The sequence below is a fragment of the Haliaeetus albicilla genome, chromosome 19 (assembly GCF_947461875.1).
Source record: "Haliaeetus albicilla chromosome 19, bHalAlb1.1, whole genome shotgun sequence".
NCBI classification, from domain to species: Eukaryota; Metazoa; Chordata; class Aves; order Accipitriformes; family Accipitridae; genus Haliaeetus; species Haliaeetus albicilla.
Genome location: NC_091501.1, coordinates 2,601,311 through 2,626,486, shown reverse-complemented (window position 1 = coordinate 2,626,486; position 25,176 = coordinate 2,601,311). Strand labels below are relative to the sequence as shown.

Sequence of the window (25,176 nt, the reverse complement as noted above, 5' to 3'; positions counted from 1 at the left end):
GATCATCACTGGAGCCTTTTTTTAAATATAGGTACAACATTTGGTCTTCTCCAATTCCCCGAATCAGTAGCTTTTTTTCACAAGAGATTGCATATTTTTGTTAGCAGCTCAATCACTTAAGCTCCTTCCAAACTCTCGGGTTTAACCATCTGGACTTGATAACTTATTGTTCAGGGAAAGGGGGGGGGAGGTTTTGTGGTTTTTTTCAGTGGGTTTTGGTTTCTTTTATGATTGGCTTTGTCCCAGCACCCATTATTCTACCAGCATGGTTTCGAACAGTTCCTCATCTAAGCAGATATGGGAAAAGAATCTCAGAAACACCGTTGGTAGGGATGGCTGATATGAGAGAAATCGTAAGAGAATTCAGCTCCCCAGCAACATCCTAAAAATGGAGATACTGAGTCACTTTAAACACAGGAGGTGACTGGAATTGATCAGTGCAAGTTTTCTTGGATAACTTCCACCCTGTTCTGACCGACCAGGCTAGTTTTGCTCATTTGTTTGGGTCTCTGGCTGAATAGTGATTTCCAACTTGACCCCAGAAGATTCAGGGCAGGAACGGAGCTAGCTTGATTATATACAGCCTAAGGTGCAATAAAAAGAAAGTGACCTCAGTGCTGGGGGATGCATGAACCTGGGAGGAGATGAAACCCAGTGAGGATGAAAAGAAGTAAATCAGAAGGTGAGCAGAACAATGCTGGGCTGTTAGCTCCATTGATTGCCTTTCAACTGAATCAGCCCCAAGACATGAAACGCAATGGGAAATGCTGGGGAACTCAAATAAGTAGCCCCATTATATGAGTGTTTCTCTCTTTGTGCCGGGCTGGTTCTCGACAGCTCTCACCATGCTGTCTGGCTTCAAAAGGCATGGCAGTTCCGATCAGGGCACAGCCTGATGGCCCTCGTATGCCACTGACTTCAAGCCACATGGCCCACTGGTCCTACAACAGGGGGACAGGGAGGAAGCTCAAGATGGGCAAGAAGCACCCAAAGGTTTGTGTGACAGTGAACACATGATCGCCTGTGGGTAGATGTTCACCTGCAAGCCAACGCTGGCATTCCAGCTTCTGGAAACTGCCACGCTCCCAGCAAAAATGACACTCAACATCCGTAGGAAACCTCCCTACCCTATGACAGACCTGGCATATCTACTTTACCTGACAGATATGTACTCAAGTATATTTCATAAAAGAGGAAGAGAAACTTCCATAAATCCCTCTTATCTAATCGCTGCTATTCAGTTCTTAACGGGACGTGTTGGTGGGGCAGTTGTAGAGAAAATTCTGCCTCATGTAGCGTGTTGAATTCATTCCCTGCAGACACTGCCTATGGGAGGTAATGTGGCCATAAGTATTTCTGGGGAGCAGCCTAAAGGCAAGCCTGTGGCTGCCGCTAAGACCTCACCAACATCCCTCCAGCACAGAGCAAGGCAATTCCCAGCAGTGCTGGGCAGCACACTCGCCTCCCCTGGCTCCACAGGGCCGGGAGGACAGAGGACACGGGAAGGGGTTTCTCAGCCGCGCTCCCTCCTCTGTATCGGGAGCAGAGGAACATGCACAGGAGAAGACAGCTCAGAGCAGAAGGAAATCTCAGGCTGCTTATTCCCTGGGTTAAGTAGGAGGATGGGAGATGAGCAGTCCCCTGTGCTGGTCCTCCTGCCACAGCTTTGCAGACCACATCTGTGCCCAGTATAAACATAGTCAGGTTGAACTCCAGCCTGTAATATCTAGACAAGAGACTTCCACACCACACTGTCACTGCAGGGCCATGCTGCTCTCGTCCTGCCTCCCTCTCTGTTCCTCTCCTTTGCTGCTTCTGCCCTTTTTCTGTCAGGTCTTCCCTCTTTCTTAGTGTCTCCATCCCCTCCATACCCCTACGTTCCCTCCACGACACCTCCCTCCGCTGCCTGCAGGTCTCTACCTCCACGAAATGAGGCAGGGCTCACGCCTGAAGAAGCACAGCAGGAATGAGACAGGGGAGGAGCTCAGAGGAGGAAGAGGTCTTCTTCATCCCCCGAGTTAGCCCGGCACAACTCCCCAGCCTGTGACCTGGCCTCACACACCAAGCACAACCCTGCTTGGGCTGGGATGAAGCAGCACGGACACCCGCAGAGATGCTGCGCTACCGCCTGCGGGCTAAGCCGGGCAGGGAGGTAGCAGGAATCCCACCCAGCTGCTCTCCTAGCAAGGCTTTTACTCCTCTGCCTCGCCTCACGTGTGTGGGTCGGTCAGGCGCGTGCATCTCAGGGCCGTCCTCGGCCGCTCAGCAGCGGCTGTGCAGGGGTTGCGAGGGGGAGGTGAAGCGATGGGGACCGGGGATGGCCGGCTGCCAGCCGTGGCCTGTACCAGGGTCCCCTTTGCTCCCCTGACACACACGCAGGCACACGGCATGGCTGCTCGGGGAGGCCCAGCCAAGAAGCCTGCCCTCCGCCGCTGAATCCCCACTCTGTTTCCCAAGCGACGAGCCACAAACTCCCTTTCTCTTCCCAAACAAACAGAGGCTTGAGTGAATCAGTGCCTTGGCCCTGGCACGCAGCATCCCGGTCATTACGGATTCTCCTCCAGCATCCAGCCCCCTGCGAAGGTCAGCAGGCAGCCATGCCAGCAGAGTCCGCAGGCTGCACCTCCCCTTCCCCACAGCATCCTTCTGTGCAGCCTGAAGCACCACGCAAACGGTAAGCGTGCCTTCACATCCCTCCTCCCCATCCACCACCTCTCCCCCAGTGTTTGTGGCTACAGCCCGCCCCACGTAAAGGTAGGGGAAACTGAGGCACAGCATGGTGACCGGTGAGAGACCTCGCTGGGATTAGGGTTCAGGAGACCTCAGCAACGAGGTTTTTGTAGGCAGCGTCATCTCTTGGCTTCGACCTCCAAGAGCGCATCTTGCTGGGCTTTAAAGTAAAAGCTGGCTTCAGACCACAAAACCTGCTCAGCAAATGCTCCTCCTCATCACCAGAGACCTGCACTCGTCTACACACAAACATGAGGCGAACCACCCCTCACCACCTTCCTGCCCTTTCCCCCACCCTGCAAACAAAACTACCTCCCTCAGCAGCACAAGCACCTGAGTGACAGATCTGGAAAAAGTCCCTACAGCTTAACAGTGAGGGTTTGCGCTCGTACTTTGTCCCAAGTGAACATCTGCCTCCCGTGGGGCTCCCGTCTCGGCTCCCGCCCATGGTGCAACCCTATTTTCTGCCATCGCGATCCTATGAGGAATGACAACGCCTCTCCCGGGCCCCGTGCACTGACCATGGGAGCGTGGGGTGGTCAGGGCTGGAGAACAACATCCTTCTGCTGAGACAACCCTTCCCTCCTCTTCCTCTTTGGCGCGATGCCTGCCATCCTCTCGTCCCCATACACACACGTTCTCCAGGGCAGCAGGCGAGACACCGCTCAGAAGCCCTTGGGGAGAACCGGGCAGAGATGTGGCCACCAGCCAGAGGACATACTTGTCTCTCTAGGATCTCCCTGGACCTGGCGTGGTGCTAGGAGGGACGGAGCTACAGAGAGTTGGGTTTCTGCCTCGCCGTGCATCACTTCTCAAGGAACTGGGAGACCAGGGCTGTTATAACTCCTGAAACGGGAGGGCAGCTGCCTGGTGTGGGACGTGGCTTGCTCCCTGCTAAGACTGTAATTCAACCCTCTTTCAAACCGCCTTGCCCGACAGGAGGGACTGAACCAGGCTGGCTGCGGCATGCAATTGCATCTGTCAAATTAGCCAGAGCACACACGATCCGGAGCGCGTGCCAGATGTGGAAGGACAAACAACACTCGAGCCAGCACCAAGCTAGAGTTGTGCAGACAGATAATACCCAACGCAACATAAACCTTGCCAGTACAGAGTTAAGCCAACATTGTTTTCTAAACAAATCTGAAGCAGCAGAGTGAGTTCATACTGGATCAGCATTTTCTACCACGTAGCCGCAGCAGTTTTGACCCAGTACCAAGCTCCCTAGAGCTGGATTTATTGTCTTGTCCACCCTGAGCCACTGCCAAAGCCATGTCCTGAGAGGGCTGAGGAATTTAACCAATGCCAAATGGTTTCAGAGGCTCCATCTGGGAAGAGCTTGCTTTTTCCCCAATAACGAAACTGAGTGCGACTGCATGGTCACGCTCCCTGCCGGGCCCCGGCCAAGAAGAAGAGTGACACATCGACAGTGCAAATCCGTCACCCCGCAACACACACACACACGCACGTGTGCACCGAAAAGTGCGAACCACGGGGAAAAAAATCACTTCACAGTATTGTCAGCTGGCAGCAGCATCCAGAAACGATCCCGCCAGGGAACGTTAGCCCTTCCCGAGGCTGCCCAAAGCTGCTCCTGCCCCGCATGGCGTGCACCGAGGGGCCATGAGGGATGGGAAGTGCTGGAGAAGGAGTGAGGAAGGGGTGCTGTCGAAAGAGGGAAAAGCAGGGCTCAGGGGTACCCCAGAAGAGGAAGAAAAACAGCTGGCAGCACCAGACAGGAGTTGAAGGCAGCAGTTTGGGTGGAAGGGTAGGTGTCAGGGCAGTCGGAGAGGGGGCATCGAGGGACTGCAGCCGGGGAAGGCTGACGGCAGGTTCCCGCGGTGGCAGCAGGGAGACGCACTGGAAGATGCATCCTTCTTTCTGGGATCACCAGGTGGGACCTGGGCAGGAGGGGAGCAACCCATCACCTCCCTCAGGGGACACCACACCAGCACCACTGCCAGAGCTGTGCAGCAGCACAGACCCTGCCGGCCCCTTCCCCTCGGAGAAGTGCAGCACCCCCAGAATCGGACTCAGAAAACCCCAGCATCTGCCAGAGTCTGTGCAGAGCCTGAAACCACAGCCTGGCAGGCAAACCCCCAAACCTCCCCTCCAAAATCTGCTCCTCCGAGCATGCCCTCTGCCCGCTGCCTTGCCAGCAGCTCCTTGCTTTAGGGTCTTATTCTGGGGAAAAGCACTTCCAGGCAAGTCCGTGCTCCTCGAGGGCCGGCAGCGCGTCTGGGCCTGCCCAGGCGATGGGAGAAACAGCTGCTCCCCGCTCATCCCCGCGCCGCAGCAGCTCCAGCAGCGCAAGAGACACAGCATGGAAAAAGTGCGGCTGATCTCCCTGCCTCCCCTGCAGAGGAGCCGGGGAAAGGGGCACCGAGGGCAGCCCCGGGCAGCGGGAGGCCCTTTTAGGTGTTCCCAAGAGCTTTGCGCCCCAAAATGGGTCAGGCTCGGCACAGGGCCCCTTCACTGCCTGTTCAGGGCACACGGCGTTCCCAGCTTATGAAACACACTGTCTCCAGCAGGAAAAACATCCCTTCCAGCTGGGCAGGAGCAACCAGGGGAGAGCAGAGAAGCAGTGACAAAAAGCATGCCCATCACCCCAAAAGCTGTGCCAGGCTGGGCTGGGTAGTCACAGGAGGTACCTGGCTAGGAAATGGAGGCCGGTGGCCTCCGGGGAAAAGCGGGATACCCAAAATATCCCTGAGATGAGGAGGGAGGGGGAACCTCCCCCCCCATGCATGCCCCATTGCCGCTAGCGTGATGCCCACTCCTGCTCTGCTGCAAGCTGCATCCCCGAGAGGACCCAGGCCACGGCCGCGGAGCCCATGCAGCAGAGTCAGCCCGGCTGACCCCTTCTGCCGAGAAACAGGGGAAGGGGGAGGAAAATACCGTAGGGAGAAAAGCAGACAGGTGTGTGCCAAGGGAGGGATGGGGAAGGAAGGGAAGGCGCTCCGGACCGCGTCCGGGGGACCCGCAGCACTTCCCCCTGCTGCTCTGCAAACAAGCCCTCCCTGCACACGCATGCGGAGCTGCAAGGAAAGGGGGTCGGAAGGGAGGGAGCAGCTCCCCGTTACGGGAAGGAGGGGGGGCCTGATGAAAGGCTAGATTTTTGTTCACGGCGTAGCAGAAACCTCTGCCTTTCCCCTCCCTCGCACCTCTGGGGAACAAGCGACGAGAGGGAGGGAGGGATGGAGAGAAGCGCGTAGACAGAGGTGCCGAGGTTGGCTTACCTCGCCGTGCCTGCGCTGGGGGTGCCCGGGTGCGCGGGAGGTAAATCCAGGGCTCCGCGTTCCTCGGCGAGCGCTGGGAAAAGGCCCTCTCTTCGGTCACATCAAGGAGTGGCCTGCGAGTAGGTGCTCCAGCTCACCGCTCGATCGAAGCTGCCATGGATTCATTGCGAACGACTTCGTCTTCTGTGAGGAGAGGAGGAAAGGGGAGGGAGAAAAAAAAAAAAAAAAAGAAAAGGAAAAAAACCACCAGCTTAAGACTTGGAGGGTAGATTCACTTCTTTCTTAGGTTTCCAATGGCAACTGAATATACCACAGATGAAGATCCAGGGGGTGTGTGTGTGTGTGTGAATGTGTGTGTGTGTGGGAGGGACGGAGAGATGCACAGCTGCTGAGTCCACAGGCAGAGCGGGGTGTGAGCTAGCCAGGGTGTATCGGTGGTTATGGGGACAGACAACTGGACACGGGCAGCAGAGCAGACAGACGGACCGATGGAAAGAGATTTAAAGGATGGAAGGAGGATGGCCTTGCATCCTAAGAGCCTAGCCGTCCCACCGCACACAAAAAGGAGACGGCACCCGGCCCGGTGCAGGGCAAGGTGCTGACGGAGCGGTGCTGGGAGAAGGTGAAGTGTGCCTACACACGCGGCCGCACGCACGCACGCAGACACGCCGCCTCCCGGCCCCGCTCACAGCACCCCGGCACGCCCCCCTGCAAGCACGCTGCTCACACTCACGCTGCTCACACTCACGCTGCCGCACACACGCCGTGTACACGCACGCTCGCCGGCCTTTTCATACCCCCCCTGCACCACCTCGCATACATCCCCTAAAGATTCAGGGTGGGGTGCTTCTCTTCTTCACATACATCCTGCACCTACAAGGTCGCACAGCTGTATTAACACGCATATGTGAGATTTCAGACAAGCATCACGCGACCACATCAAATCCACCCAGCCTGTTCCACCACTCATACCAGCACGCAAACATTTACATACAGCACAGCAAATAATGGCCACTGTACAAACGTATGCTGAATATCTGAACGTATCTGCCACACAAACTCCTGACCACTTATGCGTAACTGTCACTGCACAAAAGCACGTCATTTAATAAGCCCACCTCCATATCAAAGACCAGAAAAAGTGCCACGTACACACACACGAGCGTCTATATCAGTGCAAACAGCACACCCGCATACCACAACGCACACTTCTATAAGAAAACAAAAGCCCATAAAACATCCTCACGTGCTTAGGAACATAAGTCAAGCAAGCACCGCTGGCTGCATATCACACACAAAAATACTACGCTTACAAATCGCCTGCAGCATACAAACTGATCGCATCAGATACTGTTACCTACCTAACTCAGCCCACACAGTGGCATACCATCCTTCTGGATCCTAAATGCTAGCCCCAGCATCATCAAACACCAGCCATATTCTGTCACATGGAAAACACAAATACTCATCAACATCCAACACAGGCAGACAAACACAAACTACACATGAAACGCAGACAGCCAGCATCGCTCACCCCAAAAAATTACATCCTTGAAAGTTGTGAGGCTGGAACTCACTTGGGAGACAGCTGTATTATTCTGTGCACCTGCACGCATGCACGTGCACACAGGCGTACTACTGCCACACCAACCCTGCTTAAACTGCCTCCATCCCTGAGATCTTCCCTTTTTTTTGCACTTTTTCTAGTTCTGCCCATTCTACCATCTCCCAGCAAAGCCCATGTATCTGTCCGCTGACACGTGTTGCAGCTCCTGGGGGCAAAGCCTCTGGAGCAGAAAGGCTGTAAAAGCATCCAGACTCATCCCTTCTCCTTTCCTCCTTTCTTCTGGTGTTAGATGTGCATAATTTGCATGCAAAGAAGAGTGCAAGGTCCCAGCAGCCCCGAGTGCTCTGAAATTGGCTGATACTGGCATCAGGGGATGTGACTGCAAAACCTTATCGTGGTGAAGAAATACATAAACCTTATGGGAAGCAGAGATTTGGCCAGGAAGGCACCAGCTTCCCCCAGGCACGAGGAGAGCAAGGAGATGCGCAAGGTGGGTAAGAAGGGACGAGGGAAGGAGGGGAGACCGGCCTGGCACCAGGGACGGCACAGGCAAGCACTCTGCCAGGCTTGTTTAACAAGCTCGGTAGTGTCACAGCGTGATACTGCTAGCGATGACGATGACGGAGAGCAATCAGGGTTCGGCATCAGGGCAAGCACCTGTGTGCTCCCGCGAAATGGGAGAGGCACGGGAAAGCATGGGGTTTCTAAGGGGGGAAGAGCAACTGGGTGTGAGCGCAACCGTGGGCATGCGGTGCAGGGGTCCGTGGCTGTACTGGAACCGCTGGAGCAGCGGGTACTGGCACAGGTACAAAAGGAAGAGCCCGCGGACACGAAGGGGCTGGCATAGGGGTGGTTTGGCCACAGGCGACGCAGTCAGGTCCAGCCCCAGCCACGCGGAGGGAGAATGGAGGGACCCCCACCAGCTCTTGTCCTGTGCTATTGGACGGGCGTGGGCTCCGAGCACGTACAGACGCACCTCAGCGTCAGTCAGTGAAGCGGACATTGCAATAGCCTCTTCCTCCAGGAGCTCCCTGCCCTCCCACACATGGCGTGCCGTGGCACCCTGCGTCCACAGCTCTTCACCAAGCACCCCCCCGGCCCCCTTCCCAGCGCGTGCAAGCACACCTTCCCCACCGTTACTCAAACTCTCCGCTCCCCAAAGCCACCTACTTCACACCTTCCCCCAGAGCACTCCCACCTTCCCATGCCTGTTCGTGCGGCGGCACGAGAGGAGCCAGAAGAAACATGTGGGGAAGCCCCCCACCACCACCTCAACCCCTCCAAACCACCCCCTCTACCTCCACCACCACCCGCTTTTCAGAAGTGCTTTGGAGGAGTAAAAATGTCCTCTCTCAGCTAAACTTGGCCTATGCACCCAGGCAATTTCAGCTTGCTAGGAACGTCTGTGGATGCTTTTACAGGCACTATGCTCAATTGTACCTGCATGCCTCTTCCCACAAACATCCGTTGTGCATTACAGGAGATGAATAATGCAGGCTGAAAGGGGACAAGTAAGAGAGTCTTTTGGGCCTCAGCAAGGCACGTGTACAGAGCAGAATGGAGATGGAGTTGCCTCATTTCGTCAAAGCTAACAACAGACGCTGCCAAACCTGGAAAAGCCACCGTGGCCTGAAGTGCTACTTGGGTTAAAGTACAGTTACAAGGGCAATTTAAAGAGGCTTTTGGACTCAGGATTTCTAATAGGTGCTGAGAGGTAACACAGAGGTGTCATGTGTGGATAGGCAAGGAGGATATTCATCTCTGAGATACTTAGCACTGAGCTAAGCAGCTGAAGAGAGCCGCTAGTGGAAAAGGGAACTATCATCCTAAACTGACCTCCAAACCACCTGCTCCTGTGCTCAGCGGGATGGAAGAAGCACCATGCTAAACATGGACTGGCTAAACAAAAGAACAGGGAGAGCGCAAGCAAGGCAAACAGGAGCCAAGGGAGATGCGTATGTGTGTTTGCACGTGTACGTCGGTGTGGTATTCATCTTGTTCCTCTCAAAGGGATGTGTTTTGCCTCACCTTCAGATGCCAATTTTGTGCTGGCAAGCAAGGAGACGTGGAAGACACAAAAACACGTGTGTCTGTCAGCGTTGTCATGAGGGAGTCCATCTGCACAGGATAATGCTGAAAGGGCACAACGTGGTGTCATGGGTGCAAGAATGTGTGGCCTCTGGGGACCATCTGTGTGTTGGTGTTGTGCACGTGCCCACTGTCAGCAGTGGACTCCAGGTATCAATGCATGGAACGTGTATGTATACACGTGTGCACCCAAGTGCTGTACTATAGGGTGAACAGTGTGTACGTGTGCAAATCTGTTCTTTGCTGAAAACATCGGTGCATTTGTGAGGTGTCATAGAGAGCAATGCGTCCTCTGTGGAAGCATTTATGCGACACCAGTGTGCTACTGCACACCTGCAGAGTGAGCATCCTTGTGAAAGCAATGCGACGAGGACATCACAAAACTACCGTAAGTGTGCACGTGCTGCATGCACTCCAGGGTGCATACAGGTTTGCAGGGATGGGATCCATCTCTGGGTGGAGCAGTCCATTTGGCTCCTGCACTGCCTCTCCTCCTGGTCTCTGCTTTTCCTTTCTCGCCTTCCCTCAGTTCCCCTCACTCACTGGCAGCAGCGTACTCTGCCCTGGGAACCAACTCCCACACACCAACACACAGCAAGGGAACTCCTTTCCTTGCAGTTCCCTGATATCTTCCTGTACCAAGAGCCAGAAAGGGAAGAAAAACCCCACTGGGCAACCTGAACTGGACCTATTCCCTTTCCGTGTCCTTGTCACCCACTTCCAGCCCCCAGAAACTGCATCACAATCCCACAAACTTTCACCCAAACCCACACACTTCCACCTCCCAAGCCCTGAGCACCACAAACCAGGTCCATGGCTCACATCCAAGCCGTGGGCCATCTAAAGCTGACACAGCCCAGGTAAGGCAGCTCAAGGTAACAGAGTTAGGAGGCAGCGGTCCCTACAGCCAGGAATACAGAGAGGCTCCTGCAGCTACAGGGATACCTGTTTGACTTTCAACTCCCCAGCTAGAATCACCCACAGCTGGGTTTGGTGTAAGGAACCTTTTGCACAAGTCAGCACAGCTCAAAGTCATGCCTCTGGAGCCAAAGCAACACATCTTAGCTGCTCTGTCATTGCTCTGACATCGGAAGGCTAAACCTTCGGCCAGACCCCACGTGTACTGAGTAACCTCCCCGCTAGGATCCAAAGCACGGAGCCTGCCCGCTTGCAGCACCTCCTGTGGCAGTGGGACTTGCGCAAGAGGAAAACCCCAAACACACTTCTTTATTCCTTTAACTAATTCTGCAGATCACTACTTTCCTCCCAAACACCCTACCCTGAGCTCTACATGTTTGTTCTGGGGCTGATCTAAATTACTCAGCTGCCCAAATTGAAATGCAAACAACTGGCCTCCATTTCAGGCTTTGCTTTTGCCCTATATCCCACTCCACACCTATTCCCTCTGGATGATGAAACTAGCACACAAGAGCCAGATATGAAAATACGCACACCTTCTCTAGAAGGCTTCACGGGCTCCCAGTTTCATCCAGTCCCAGGATGATACAGTTTTGCCTTGAAAATGCAGCCTAACACTTAAGTTTCATCTGTTCTGCCTCAACTGCAACCCTGAATCAGTGATACCCCCAAACTTCACCCAACCCTATACACTGAAAGCCTCGCCTCTAAGCTCAATTTTGTCCCCTTTAATTTGTCCCCAGGTTTCTTCTGAACAGAGACCCAGCCTTTCACCTTGTTGCTCACCAGCAAGGCAGCGTACTCTTTACACATCAGAGCGCTCAGTGCCAGATCCCTTGCACGACATTTTCCGCACACCGTACAAGACGACAGGCTGGGAAAGTCTGGCTCTCTGATCCGCCGGGTAGCAGCAGCCACAACCCATGGTACAGGTCTCTGGAAGCCAGGCCAGGATCTTGCCAGGCTTTTGTCCCTAGAGAGGAGTCCTGCTCACAGCTAACGCTGTTTGGGTGACCTTTTCACTGCTGGCAATCACGACCGGGAAAACCAGCCCTTCGTGTTAATATTTAAATGCCCACCACAAAAAGCACGGGGCCAGCCTCAGCGCCTGTTCGGGGCTCTCCCCTGCGCAGCACCACCAGCATCACTACTCCGCTCACCCCAATTCTTCCCTCACCTCGAGGTCTTTCCCTCCAGTCCTGCACCCTTCTCTTCCCTCCTTGGCTTCAGGAGCAGCTCCTGCCCGTGCCTTTCCCGCATCCCACCGTGCAGCCTCACCAGCTTTCCCGGCTCTGCTGGGCATGCGGAGAGCGAGTCCCTGATTACCATTCAAGCTGGATTCTCATTAGGCAGAAATGCCCCTCCAGGAGATCCATTAACAGTCCATAAGGTTAACTTAATCCAGCCAGTCTTGTGTGGTCTCTGCCCAAATTCCCTATTACATTAACAATCTTGAGCCTTAATTAGCATGTGAGGCAGAGGTGGCATTATTAAGGAAGATAATACGGAGCAGTAAGAATAAACAGGCCAGGCTGTCTCTCCCCCTCCATGCATGCAAATCCTCTTCTGTGTGGAAAAACCGTGAGCTTCCCCCACAGGCAGCACACGCTGAAGGTGCCCCAGACCAAAGACGAGCCCTGGGACACATGGCCAGGCTGGTACCGGAGGACAGTGGAGAGGAAACAGGATCCCGGAGAGACCCTTCATCTGCTGGGGAAAAGAAGGGCGACTAATGAGAAGATGATGGCGTGGCAAGTCCTGTGAGGGAAATCCTTGCGCTGGGGAGGAGCAGTCATATCCCTGGCTAATCCAGCCATCCCATCTTTCTGGGAGGCTTGGGAAAGCAAGGGCAAGGTTGTGTGAATCTCTGTTCCCTTGGACGCTCGATTCACGCTGCCCTGTGCGTGCACATAGGATAACACAACGGGAGTATGCCCTTGAACACCACGTGCAAGGAGGGAGTACCTGCCCGATGGGGAACATGCTGTAGGAGCTGGCTGCAGCTGGGCAAGATGCTCCTCCTGCATCCCCTTTCTGACCACTGAGCCCCAGTCCACTGAGAACACGGTACAGGACAGAGGGGGTTCAGGGGAAGGAGGGAAGCAGTCACCCATGGGATCACAGAACAAATGGACCGGGGCTTCTTTTCGGCACAGATTCACTGTGCGGTGGGGAAGGGACGGGTCCCTCTTGGGACAAGCCGGTGGCTGGGTGTACAGTTGGCAAGTCAAATCAGCTTGGTCATCACAAGTGAAGGGACAGCCTGGTGCAGACCCTCTCCCACCCCGGGCAGAGCCAACCCCTCCCCGAGGAGAAGACACCCCGGCTGAGAGGAGGGGAGAACCGGTGCTGCCAGCGAGGCACTGGGGGAGCAAAAGCCACAAACTGGTCGGGGCCGCACAGCGTGCAGAGAGCTCGCGTGTGGCCGGCTGCCCTTCTGTCAGCCCGCAAGCCTGACGCTTTCTTCTAAAACATGCACTTGCAAAAGCATAAGACAAAAGAAGGGAGCAGGGAAGCAGAAGAAGCCAAGCCAAGGAAGCAGAGTCTAATGACGGTGCCTCTGGACTGCTAATTCACACCTCCAGCAGCACCCAGCAGGCTGGCGGGGGGAGCGGGAATCTCGCCACGGGGACCTGCGACTGCAGGGAATGGCATCCCGGCTCGTTCCTGCGGCCTGACCCGCGCTATTCCAGCTGTACATAGCTCCGTGGTGATCAGCGTGTCCCTCGAGGCTTTGCAGAGCCACTCGCGCTGGCGGCGATGATCCCTGAAGCACAGAGCGATATCCCCCCCGTGCCTTGGCCCTAAAGCGCCCGGCCGGCGCTAGGTAGCCTTGCTTAGCAAAGAGCGATGCTGCGGGCTGAGACTGCTCTCTCCCAGGGCAGCGTCAGGACTGTGCTCAGCATCAGTCCAGCTGCCTTCACGTGCCCAGAAGCACAGTGGGCAGCAGGCAACGACGAAGGCCCTGAGCGGAGCCCAGCTCTCCCACTTTCCAGCACAGCGAGCTCCCACTCCCCCAGGCCCACCAGCCAGCCCCTGCCAAATCCATTTGTCCAATCTTGCGCTTTTTACTAATCCCGTTGAGCCATCCTTTAAGTTGCTCTGAGGCAGAGCTAGAAAATACAGCGGATGCCTTAAGATGCTTCCCCTGCCCTTGCTCAATTCAAGATAAAGGGCTTTGATTTAAAAAAATACAGTGGGGGTCTGTCACTGGTCCGTCGCGTGGATTGAAGGAAAACAAACAGAGGCACAGGACGCAGCCGGTGTTAGGTGAGCAGGCAGGGAAGGGAAGAAAGGTTACAGCCAGCATGGGGGACCAGACAGAAGAGAGAAAAGGACAGAAAGTGAGAGGGGAGGCAAAAAAGATACCTTCTCCCTCGCCATCTCCACACTTTACTGGCAGAAAATCTTTATACGCACGTGGTGCGATACAACACATCCCACCACCTTCCTTGGTCTGTAAGGAAGAGCGAGGCTGCTGCACCGTCCCGTGGTGGGAACAGGCTGCTGGGACTGGAGAAGAGCTCCTTGCCCCATGAGAGGCACCCAGTGGGGAGCACAGACTGAAATCTCGAGGCATAAATGGCTGCCACGGAGATCTCGCCACCACTGTCTCTCCTTGTGATGCTGTTCAGGCCTTTCTGCCTTCACCCCTTGCACATTCCTTCACACCAAACCTCTCCCCTCATCTCCTCCCCTTGCTGACAGTGCTGTCCCTCACTCTCCCTGCTGCCTGTCCTGGCCCAGGTCACATTTGACAGCATCTAAGCAGACTTTCCACCACTCACCTCAGTCCCCTACAGCCCTTAATCCAAAGGTTACTCAGAACAGTTTTCCTCTATAGCAAATGTCATAATGGCTACTGAGGGCACCTTCTTCTTTCCCTGTACCCTCCAATACCACAAGGCTGCTGCACCTCACCAGGGCCTTTTTCTTCCTGGCATGAGCCTGTTTCCTCCCTCTGAACCTATTCCGTTTGAAGACCACGCACAAGATGGCTGATGTTTCATTTTCATTCATCTTTTCTCCATCGCCTGGCTGAGGGTCTCAGCTAGCCAGGAAATAAGAGAAAAACTTAATTTCAGCAACGATTTTGTTGCTAAATCTCTCAATCTGCCATAGAAAAGCCTAGTCCTGACCTAGGAGCTGACTTTTGGGTATCTCTTTCAAGTGGGTCAAGACGTCCGTGTGCTGTGCTTAGGCCTGAGAGTCTCCTCGTAGACAGTCCATGCCCTCTTACCTGCTCCTCCCACTCCCCTCCACTGCCCATCACACCAGCTGAATATCCAAGCCATATTTTTCCCCAGACCCTCGTGTCTACAGACTGTCCCACCATCAATCTGCTTATCAGAACATCCTTCAGTCAGAGCCCCAATCAGATCTCCGTCACCTCTGGCCTTTCAATTCCCTCACTTGTTCTGTATTGACCAGTCCCAACTCCTGCCTGTGTTGACCACCACCTCCCACGCTCAGAGAAGCTATCCCCACACCCCGAGGTCCACTTCAGAATTCCCTTTCCTATTTTTCAAGCCTCCTAGGATCCTGCCCAGTCCTGTCTTGATGGCCGAGAGCACCCTCAACTGGTTTCAGAGTTTTTGCCCAACTCCCTCACCTCCTCCTACACCATGCCACTGTAGCTGACACAAAAGTCTTCACCTGTGTGGGACCTGGCACAGCTCATCTCTGCGACGTCTCTTCCCACCTAGCAATGCCCCATGTCCTTCTGTCACTACCAAGCTGCACTCTGTAGCCAAGAAAGAGGCAGCTGATAGATACAGAAAGATGAAAAGTGAAGGGCTACTGGAAAAGAGACAATAGAGAGCACAAAATGAGACAGTTCTATAAAACCACGGATGACACAGGAAGGGTAGAGGGGACAGGTGTTAACTGTCTCTTCACACTCAAGAATCAAGGGTCAGGATATTAAACCAGAAAGTAACAGGTTCAAGACAAATGACAGGAGGTCTTGCATCGCACACTGCATGCTTAGGCTGCACAACTTCCTACTGTGAGATTTTGTGGATGCTAAAACTTTACCTGGCTTCAAAAATTGGCTGGACAAATTCAGGGAATAAACAAATCCACAGAGACCTGTGAAGTGTACAACAGATCTGCCAGCACAAGGTCCCTCAGCCACACATCACCGGAGGCTAAAAGAATGTTCAGAGGAGGTGCTCCCACACAGCTGTCCTGTCTTTACGCTCTTCCCTCTTTCAGCCACTGTTGGAGATACTGGACTGGAAGGATCTCAGACCTGGCTCAGTAGGGTCCTTCTTATATTCCTATGGCTTTCCATAGCCAGGCTGACCCAGAAGTCACGGGCAAAGAGTAGCTATGAGTAACAGTATCATTTTGGTGCATTAGATCGTATTGGAGATGGATGGACAAGGGAGCAAACAATACAGCCCATTCCAGGAAGGATTTTTTTTACCTCTCTCCTAAAGCTGGAAGGATGTCTGAAGTCATTTTAACCAGTCATCCCAGATAGATCCTTGCTGGAAATAGTATCTGTGCTTGAGTGCTAGCCCCCTCGATGCCTTGTTCCAGACTTTTTAAGACCAAATCCCCTTTCCCTGTCGGTAAACACAGCAGACCAACCCCCTTGAATTCCCTTCCATTTCCCTGACCTGTCTATCACTCTGTTCACGGCAGCCTCTCCACACTAATCCTTTTATTATGATCTGACTCAATTTTCCTGGCCTGTGACTGCAATGGGGGGAAAAAAAGGAGGGGTGTTAATCCTTCTGACCTTGTTGTCCCAATTCTGGACCATCTGTGACTAGGAATTCAGAGGAGGGAAGCCTGATCCTCCTGACCCCACTGTCCCCATGCCAAGCCATCTTTGTCTGGAAAGAGGGAACGACTCGCTTTGGTAGGTTCAGCCTGTACCCTCCTAGAAAGTCGTTATGGCAAAGCGCCTTTTCACCTACAGGCACTTCCTACAGGATTTCTTCCTAGACTACCTCTCCAGCCACAGAGGACTGAGAGTTGGAGGGAATAATGTCCTCCACCTCCATCAGACTCCATTTACCCATTCCTTCTGTACCACCTCTCTGCTCCCTCAACAACACCGTCTGCAGGTTCTTCCCAGCCATGAGACAGGGAATCAATAAAAGGTGAAGGACAATCAAACATCTCTCAAAATATTCCTGGCAATGCTGCATATGAAGAAGAGGCCTTGCAGATCACTCCACCTCCACCACTGGCCAAGTCTAGCTTGTTCCCTCCACGCCTTTTCACCACCATGTGTTTCCTTGCTGCAAGCAGTTGCATCTCCATAAACCTGCCAGACTATTTCATAGTCGGTCTGAACACTCACACCAGGAAGCTTGCATGTAACCTCAGAGCCAGCCAAATATCCTCCTCGTTGCTCAGCCTGCTCCCATAGCTCTGCCTTTGCCCATCTTTTACCACCTTAAATAATCTCTTCCTTTCCTTGGTGTTTACACTCCTCAAATACTTGTAAACTGTTATCATATCATCATTTAGCCAAGCTCTACATATTTAGTTCTTTTAATCTCTCCTCATAAATAAGTCCCTCCAGCCCTTTCATCATTTTTGTTGCTCTTCTCTGAATTCTCTCCAATTTATCACCCTCCTTCAGCTAGCGTAGCACCCAGGTTTGAATGCCAGGTTTTCCAGACTGGCGTCCCTAAAGCCTTGGAAATAACATGAATCGGGCCTCCCTTGTGCTTCAAGGCTTGATGTTTCTGGATGTACCTGAGTACACAGTTGTCAGGAAAGCTAACTCGCTTCATACATGTGGCAGCTGGTAATACAACTCAAGACTATCTCTTAAAGCACAGGACCTCTCTCCAGGGAGAAGAAGAAGCAGATTCATGAGAAGTGGGGAGAAGATACATGGACAGGTAGGATGGATGTCCTCCAGCTGAACATGGCACACAACTACAAACACTTACATACTTACACACCTGGAGAACAGACATCAAATCCAAGAGATGGAAAAGGTGCATATACACACACAGACACATGTGCTCTCTCCACAAATAAACCCACGTACAATTACCCGCATCACACACAGGCACGTACACAAATGCACACAGGAACACATATACATGGATAATACGGACGAAGCTGAGGAGGGAAGGACACATGCGCACGCAAACCTTGTGCACGCACAGAGGTAACCTGTGCGTACAAGAGGACAGGACAGACAAAGCCTAGCAGAAAACAGTTCTCTCCTTGTTCACAAACATACATGTTCTCATGCATAAACCAGTGTTCCCAGAGGAAGGGTAACTCATGGATTGCCCACAGTAGCCTAAAAATACACAGGCAGCTCGGACCCATCTGGTCTACAGATTGAGTGCATGAGCCATGGAAAGAATGAATGCAAACATATGACACCTCGCCATAAGGCAACTGGTAGCCTGTACACCATGCTAAGACACAGTCTGCACATCTTCAGTGCTTTCCATGGTGATTAGCTTATCACCCAAGCCCTTCAGAAGTGAGGTGAGCGCTGAGGAGTACAGAGGGGAAGGAAGGGACATCCCCACAGGCCAGTTGTGGCAAAGCTAGTGATCTCTCCTCCTAGTTTGTGACTCCCTCCCCAAGTCACATTACTGACGATCCTTCCTCACAACAGTATTTGCTCCATCTCTCTGCTATCAGACTAACTGACCCCCACAGAAGTCAAAAGCACCCACAGTTTCTTGCAAACGGTCCTTCTCCTACAGCTTACCAAAACCAGACGGGCGTTAACCTTGTGTTGGGGTGTCTCCACGCAAGAAGAACATGGGTTCTTGGCCCCCAGACACATCTTCTCACCTCTGTGAAATTCATGTTGCACCATCGGCTCCCCAAAGCATCGCCCAGAACAAAATTCGACGCTAAAGGGCTGAAAAGCAGGAGATGCACTCCCCAACGGCGACTGCAGATGGGAAGGAACAGCCCCAGCACATCAGTTGGGTCAGCACAGGAGGATGGATGGGCCTCCACCTTCAACACCAGGACAGATTCTCCTGCGGGGTTTTGATCCCGTGCCTATCTCCATGGCATCTGGTGCTATGCTATAGGGCACCATGTAGCCACTGTGTCTACCCAAACCAGGGCTGCCTGGGAACCTTAAAGACTGCCTGCAAGAGGCAACATCTAGGGACCAAGCCCAGCAAGTCGTTCACCTCAACCTGGCTCCTAATAGCTTCTTTCCTACCCCTATAATGCCTTGGAAAGAGTGACAACTGCCCTTCCCTCCTTCTGTACCTCAGCTGGTCAGCTGGAACTGGATTTCCTCTTGGCTTATGAGTGTTGAGCAAATGAGGTCATTTCTCCTCAGTGACAGAAAATTATTTGGTCAGTCCTGTCCGTGAGGAAAGTGGTTCATCTCAGGCAATGGCTAGGTACCCCTGAGCTCCCAGGAGACCCAAAGAACTGCTATAATCCCTTTAAGAGGAGGTCAGGGAACGGCAAAGCAAGCCACAAAACTAACACTGATTGGGGAGCACAGGAAAGCCATGACACAAATGCAGCTTTGCTAAAGTGAAGCCGTAACTGCTGCCAGACCATCTCACCGCTGAAGCAAACACAACAGCAGTCCCATGGTCACTGTCACCTCCAAAGTGCCAAGCTTGACTCATCTGGGGCTTTAAATCCAGCCTTCATCTGGCTCACAGCTGCAGGAAACCCATCCTGACCCAGCAGAGAGAGAGGGCTGGAGGTGGGTCACAGCCCTTTGGTCTGCTCCCTGAGCTTTGCTCTCTCCCAGCCCAAAAAGAGGACTTGACCCCCCCGCCGGTTCAGCCTGCCTCCCTTCAGCGCCTCAACTCCGTCTCCTCCTTCACCCCTCTTCCCGCATGGAAAGGCAATCGGGGGGCACTGAGCTCTGCCCCTGCAGAACCCCGAAAAGCGCTCAAGCACCCGCTGTAACGCAGCATCGGGACCAGCCTGGACAACCCCCACCAGCAGAACCCGCAGTGCTCCCAGGGAAGCTCCGGCTTTCCCCATACCTGCCGCCAGCCTGGGATCCCTCACTGTTCAGGACAGCTCTGCTCCTCCGTGGAGGAGAAATCCAAAAGCTCTTCTGTTCCCAGAAAAGGGGATATTTTCCTGGAGCTCTGCACCTAAGCTGCTCCTGTCCTAGTCTGGTGCCCGGGCATGGGTGAGGGTTGCAAGTGTGTTTGGGGGACATCAGGTCCCTTTCCCAGAGCAGGGCACCTCTCGTCAGCTCACAAGAGCGTGAGGACAGAGGTGTTCCCTGCATGTCCTCTGCCCCTCGCACTAATAAAAGCAAGAACTTAGCCCAGACCCACACTTCCAGGGGACCGAGGGTAAAAACCACAATATTGGGGATGAGGGAGAGAGCAGCCGGGTGTCCCTGTCTCTCTCAGCAAATGTGCTGATATTTTCTGGCACAGCTGCTGACAGCACTGGGAGGTTTCAACAGGCCCTGATGTGACCACTAGCTTTTTTCCCAGGTGAGCCGTGCTCTCCACCACTCTTCAACAGGGTGAGATGAGGCAGCTGCACTCTGCCTGGAGCCACATCTGGCTTCTGACACGACCCAGGTAGGAATAAACATCACGGACATCATCGCAGCTATGCTTCCCTCCCTCCTGCCTTCCCGCTCTGCCTGTGATTTTTACCTTTCCGATTTTAACCCCAAGCTGCCCCCCAGCAAAAACTACACCTCCGTATGCCCCCCCTTTCCCAAACGCCCTCTCTACCCTCCAAGCGCCTTCTGCTCCACAGCTTAGCTTCGCACCGGCGCAGTGGATCAGACAGCGTATTCCCAAATACCCACTTTGCCTGGAGCTGGGTGAAGAGAGGGAAAGGCCACGCATCCACGGTTCTTCCCTCGGTGTCGTAGTTTTTTCGGGGGGGAAGAGCGATGAAGACAGCTTGCTTCATACCGACAAATCTGCATGCTTGGGGGTTTGGATGCCCTGAAAGCCAACCACGTCCCAAAGGAAAATAATGGGGTGAGGAGGGTGGCAGGTGGGGAAGGGGCTGGGGGGGGGAAGGTTTCTAGGCTGGGGAAATCAGTGGGATTAAAGTGGCTGTTTCTCACCCCCATCACCGCATCGGCACCCCTCCACTCCCTGCAGCTTCCTCACTGCTGCTGGTACAGTCTGCACAGAGGGGGGAGGCGAGAGGGGGGCTGTATTTAAATATATTAATAATGCATGCTCCATGCAAATGAAGCCGCCTTTGAATATTACATTAGTGATGCTGTCAGGCTGCACTTCCCGGGACCCTGGAGTGACGGTGGGTGTGAGGACCGGGGCTGGGGGGGGGGAGTGGGATGCAGGTCACCAGAAATCCCCTCATAGCCCAGCACAGCCCCCTTTCTCCCCCTCCACCCCAGCTCCCCCACATCACACACACTCCCGCTCCCTCCCGCCTCCCGGTGCATGACAAATTCCTTGGCTCGCAGCGTGCAATGCAGCCAGGCTCCCCAGTCCCTTAGGCCCCCTCCAGGGACATGGACCCAAACCCCCCCCGCCTCCTCCCCACTCCCTACATAATCTTTACCCCCCCCTTCAATCTCAGCAATCCTCTCCCTGCTCCATAGCTTGATTTATAGCTCCCTACCTCCAGGATGGGGAGAAGGGTTGTGCTCTCCAGGCTTTTGGGGGTAAAAGGAGGGGGAGAAGCTCCTAAGTCTGGCCTGCACATGGGCACCCACTTTCTGTGCACATACCGGCCCCCAGCAGCCGGTGCTTGCGTGAGCCCAAAGTGGGTGCCAATGGACCGCGGGCCGTGCACGGCTGCAAGATGCACGCGCCCGCAGCGCACGAGCGATGCTCTCCTTCCCACCGCCGACACCTCCTTCCCCGGGTGCTCGCAAGGATGTTCGTGAGCATATTGTTTGTCCGCCTCTGCACACACGCACACATGCAATACACACGCGTGTGCTCGCGTGCGTGCACGCAGAGGTAGAGGGGGGAGCCGCACCAGCACACACATGAGAGAGCGTTACGTACAGCAGCTCCCGACTACGCTGCCCGCTGCAGCATTAGCAGATTTATGCTGCCTTTCCCCAGCCAGATCCAAGCTCTGGAATGGGAACAGCAGCAGCTGTGCACTCCTGCCTGTCCTGGGATGAGAATAGGATGCGTCTGTTCGTCTCTCTCCCCCACCCCCACGCCTCCTCCTTCCCCCTCCTCTTGCTCCCATTCATTCATTCAGCTTCTCCTCCCCCCATCCCATGCCCCAAAGCAGGAGGATCCTTATGCATAAAAATGTGGGCATGCTTTCTCTGGTGGAATAAATGGGCACGCAGACACCCTGCAAGCAATGCATATACACGTATGTCTGCATTCGAGTAGCTGTCCTGGGCCCTACATAAATATCCAGCTCCCACCACCACCACACGCACACTCACACACCCGACAGACACCACGCAATGACTTTTCTGCAGCCAGTCAGCCTCCCAGCAGAGCAGTGTAAAAGCAGAGCAGCAATTTACTCACTCCCCTGCATCCAAAACAGGCAAATGTTCACACACCACACACAGACTTGCCCCCCCCCCCCCCCCCCCCACTGTCTGCAAAGGCTCCCTGACAAAGTTTGCAAAGAGGCAGGGAGCGGGGGGCTGTGGGATGAGGCTGTCTCCTCCTCCCTCCCATAACCGCAGGCAATATACATATATGTCTGGGTATCTATAGCTCTGTGTGCACATACACGTATGTGTGGGGGTATATACATATACCTACAGCTATACGTATACATATATATACACACAGACACACACATACATGTACATACATATACATGTATCCCCTCCTCTTGCAAGGTCTGAACAGAAGCAGACCAGCCAAACCCAGCTGCGTGCAGCAAGCCCCGGACCTATTCAGCATCCTGATCCTAAGCGAGTGCACACACACACACACACACACACACTGAAAGGGAGACCTGTCTCCAAGCTTTTCTCCCTCCCATCACCCCATGTGGGCATTATCCCCCCCCCCAGCCCCGGCCACTTCCCCATCTCCCTTGCACTCACCCCTCGCCTTCCTCCTCAGACCAGAGACATCCCCCCCAGGGAGTGCATGCACGGGCTGGGGGAGAAAGGCAAGGCATCCATCCTGCCCTTCTCCCCACCTCGGTCCTCCCCCTCCAACCTCAGCCGCTTCTCCGAGAGGCGACACGGCTGACAACCGGCAGCCGAGGACACACGAGGCAGCTGCACAAGGACTGCACACAAAAACGTGTCGCACACGCACACACACGCGCTCGCACACGTACCTGCTTCTGGAGGGGCGATCGCTCCCGGCTGCCATACGGGGCATGACAGAGGCGAGGTGGAGGCACAAAAGAGCCCTGTCTTCAAGCAACTCGCAGCCCTGCGGATGTGTGCGTGGAGGGGGGGTATCCCCCACCTTGTGTCACCCCTCGGAGCTGCGCTGTCCCCTGCCCCACCGCTGTCTCATTCCCGGCTGCACCTAGGCAGCGTTCCCAGCCACGCACACAGGCGAACGCGACAGGCGGGGACGGAGCAGCAGCCCAGCGAGGACACGCACAGCCGGAGGATTTGCTGCCTTCGCCGCATCCGCATCACTGGGGGAAGAAGGCAGAAAGGGCTGTATTGGCATTTAAAAGGCGGGGGATTAATTCCCCACAGGCTCGGCTGATAGGGCTCTGGGACCGGAGCCGGCACCGCTTCTCCCAGTTGGGAAGGCTGTGACAGGCGATGGTCCCTCTCCCATGGAGCCAGCTCCGAGCTCTCCTCGCCTGCACAGCCACCGCTCCGGTGCAGGCGGAAAGGGGTGGGCCTCCACCGGAGACATGAGCACACATGCAACAGCTGCTGGGGAATTGCACACACACACACACACACGCTCGCAATTTCCTTACAACAGCTGCTGAAGAGCGACACGCAACATACAACAGCTTCCCGGGAACACGCACAAGTAACAGCTGCTGGGGAATCACATACACACACACGCAGAGGCGACAGCTTCTCAGAATCAAGTCGCCCACATGAAAATATGACAGCTTCTAGGAACGATACAGGTACAAGAAACAGCTCGTGAGGAGCTACATACACACACATGTGCATGCAACAGCTGTACACCTACTGACACAGGGATGTGCAACAGCCATGGGAAACTACACCTCGACACATGCCCCTGCAGTGTTTGCTGAGAAAATTGACACGTCAAAATGCCACAGGAGGTGGGGGAGACCTTTCATCCACACACAAACACACGCGTGCAACTGCTCTGGGGAGACTGTCTTTCGTACACCTCCTCAAATCACCGCACGCAGAAATGCAACAGCTCCTCAGAAATCACCCGTAACCACATACCCTCACGTACATGCAACAGCTTACTGGAAGACCCTCCGCCTCCCTACACCCAAACTCACACATGCCATCACCGGTGGAGATCTTGCTCACAGTCAGAAACAAACATTCATGTGCACCAGGCGCTGGGGAGCCAGCCACAGCTCAGCCCCCAAATCCTGCACCCAGGCAATACCTGCTAAGAAACCACCTTACCAAACACAGGGTGACTCTTAAGAAATTCCTCCCCAGCCCCTTCCCAGAAAGCACGAATGCACATGACATGTCACTAGACGTGAAGAATCCCTGCACAGACATGCAGACACCCAGACCACGGCCGAAGGGACACGACGCATCCCTCGCACTCACCGCAGCTGCGGAGGGACTGCCTGTCTCCCTCGGACACGCGCAGACATGCAACAGCTGCAAAGAAACTTAGGAACATAGGACATTGGATGGGAGCTGGTTTCCTGGGATGTGCAATCCAGTCTCCTGCTATTCCAGGCAACCACATCATATAGTCTTGCTCAGAAATGTCTCAAGGTCCATCCTAGCGCTGTGGGACTATTTGCTCCCTGCTCAGAGGCTGTTCTGGCCCCTGGTCACTCTGATGTCAGAAACCTGCCCCAAACCCATATTAACTCATGACCAATTCACACCCACATGTCCTTGTGCCAGCCGACTGTGCCCTTCACACGGGCACGCATAGAGGTTGCAAGAACACATGGAAATGCTCTGAAACCTCCGCTTGCAGCTGAACAGACACCATCTGCACCCCTGCCTCATACAAACACAGACACACGCAACAGCTGGGGGAAGACATTCCCCTCAGCATAAATATCAACATGCTTGCAACAGCTTCTAGGAGAATAGACATCTAACCCTGCCACCTGCAACACTCACATGCACACGGGTACAGACGTACAAACGCCTGTAACCTTTGATGGGAAACTAATGACTTTCTTCACACAGTCCAAGAACTGTAGAGGAATTACTCTGCCACACACGCCCCACTGCAAGCAGCGCTATTATTAAATGCGTTATTTTGTGATGTCCAGTTCCATTTAAAGAAGCTCACCTGCAGCTCACCTTCCATCCTGCTATTTATTGTGTAAGTACAGAACAATGTAATTACCCCATCTATGTCACACCTGCAGATCTATAGGGGAGTGGTGGGCTCCTTTGAGCCCCCTGCCGTGGTGCTGCAGCCCCCCCGGGCCACGTTGCGATGTCAGGACTGGCCATCATTGTGTTCTTGCACAGTGAGTTGGGACAGCCCCATACTTTCTTATCCTGGCTATGGTACGGTGAGTCAGGACAATTAGGCATCCCTTAACTGCACCTGAAATTCCTGCCGCCTGGAACCCTGCCTGAGACTCCTGCTG

General features: G+C 54.2%; 1 long non-coding RNA gene across 1 annotated transcript in view; it reads right to left on the bottom strand.

Moving 5' to 3' along the window:
- Positions 1-23,320, bottom strand: part of LOC138690005 (uncharacterized) — a 50,042-nt gene extending 26,722 nt beyond the window's left edge. The window contains exons 1-2 of the long non-coding RNA XR_011328778.1: positions 22,753-23,320; positions 5,970-6,152 (exon numbers count right to left, since the gene is read on the bottom strand). This is a non-coding gene — a long non-coding RNA (uncharacterized lncRNA). The remainder of the gene's footprint in view (positions 1-5,969; positions 6,153-22,752) is intronic.
- Positions 23,321-25,176: the final 1,856 nt, after the last annotated feature.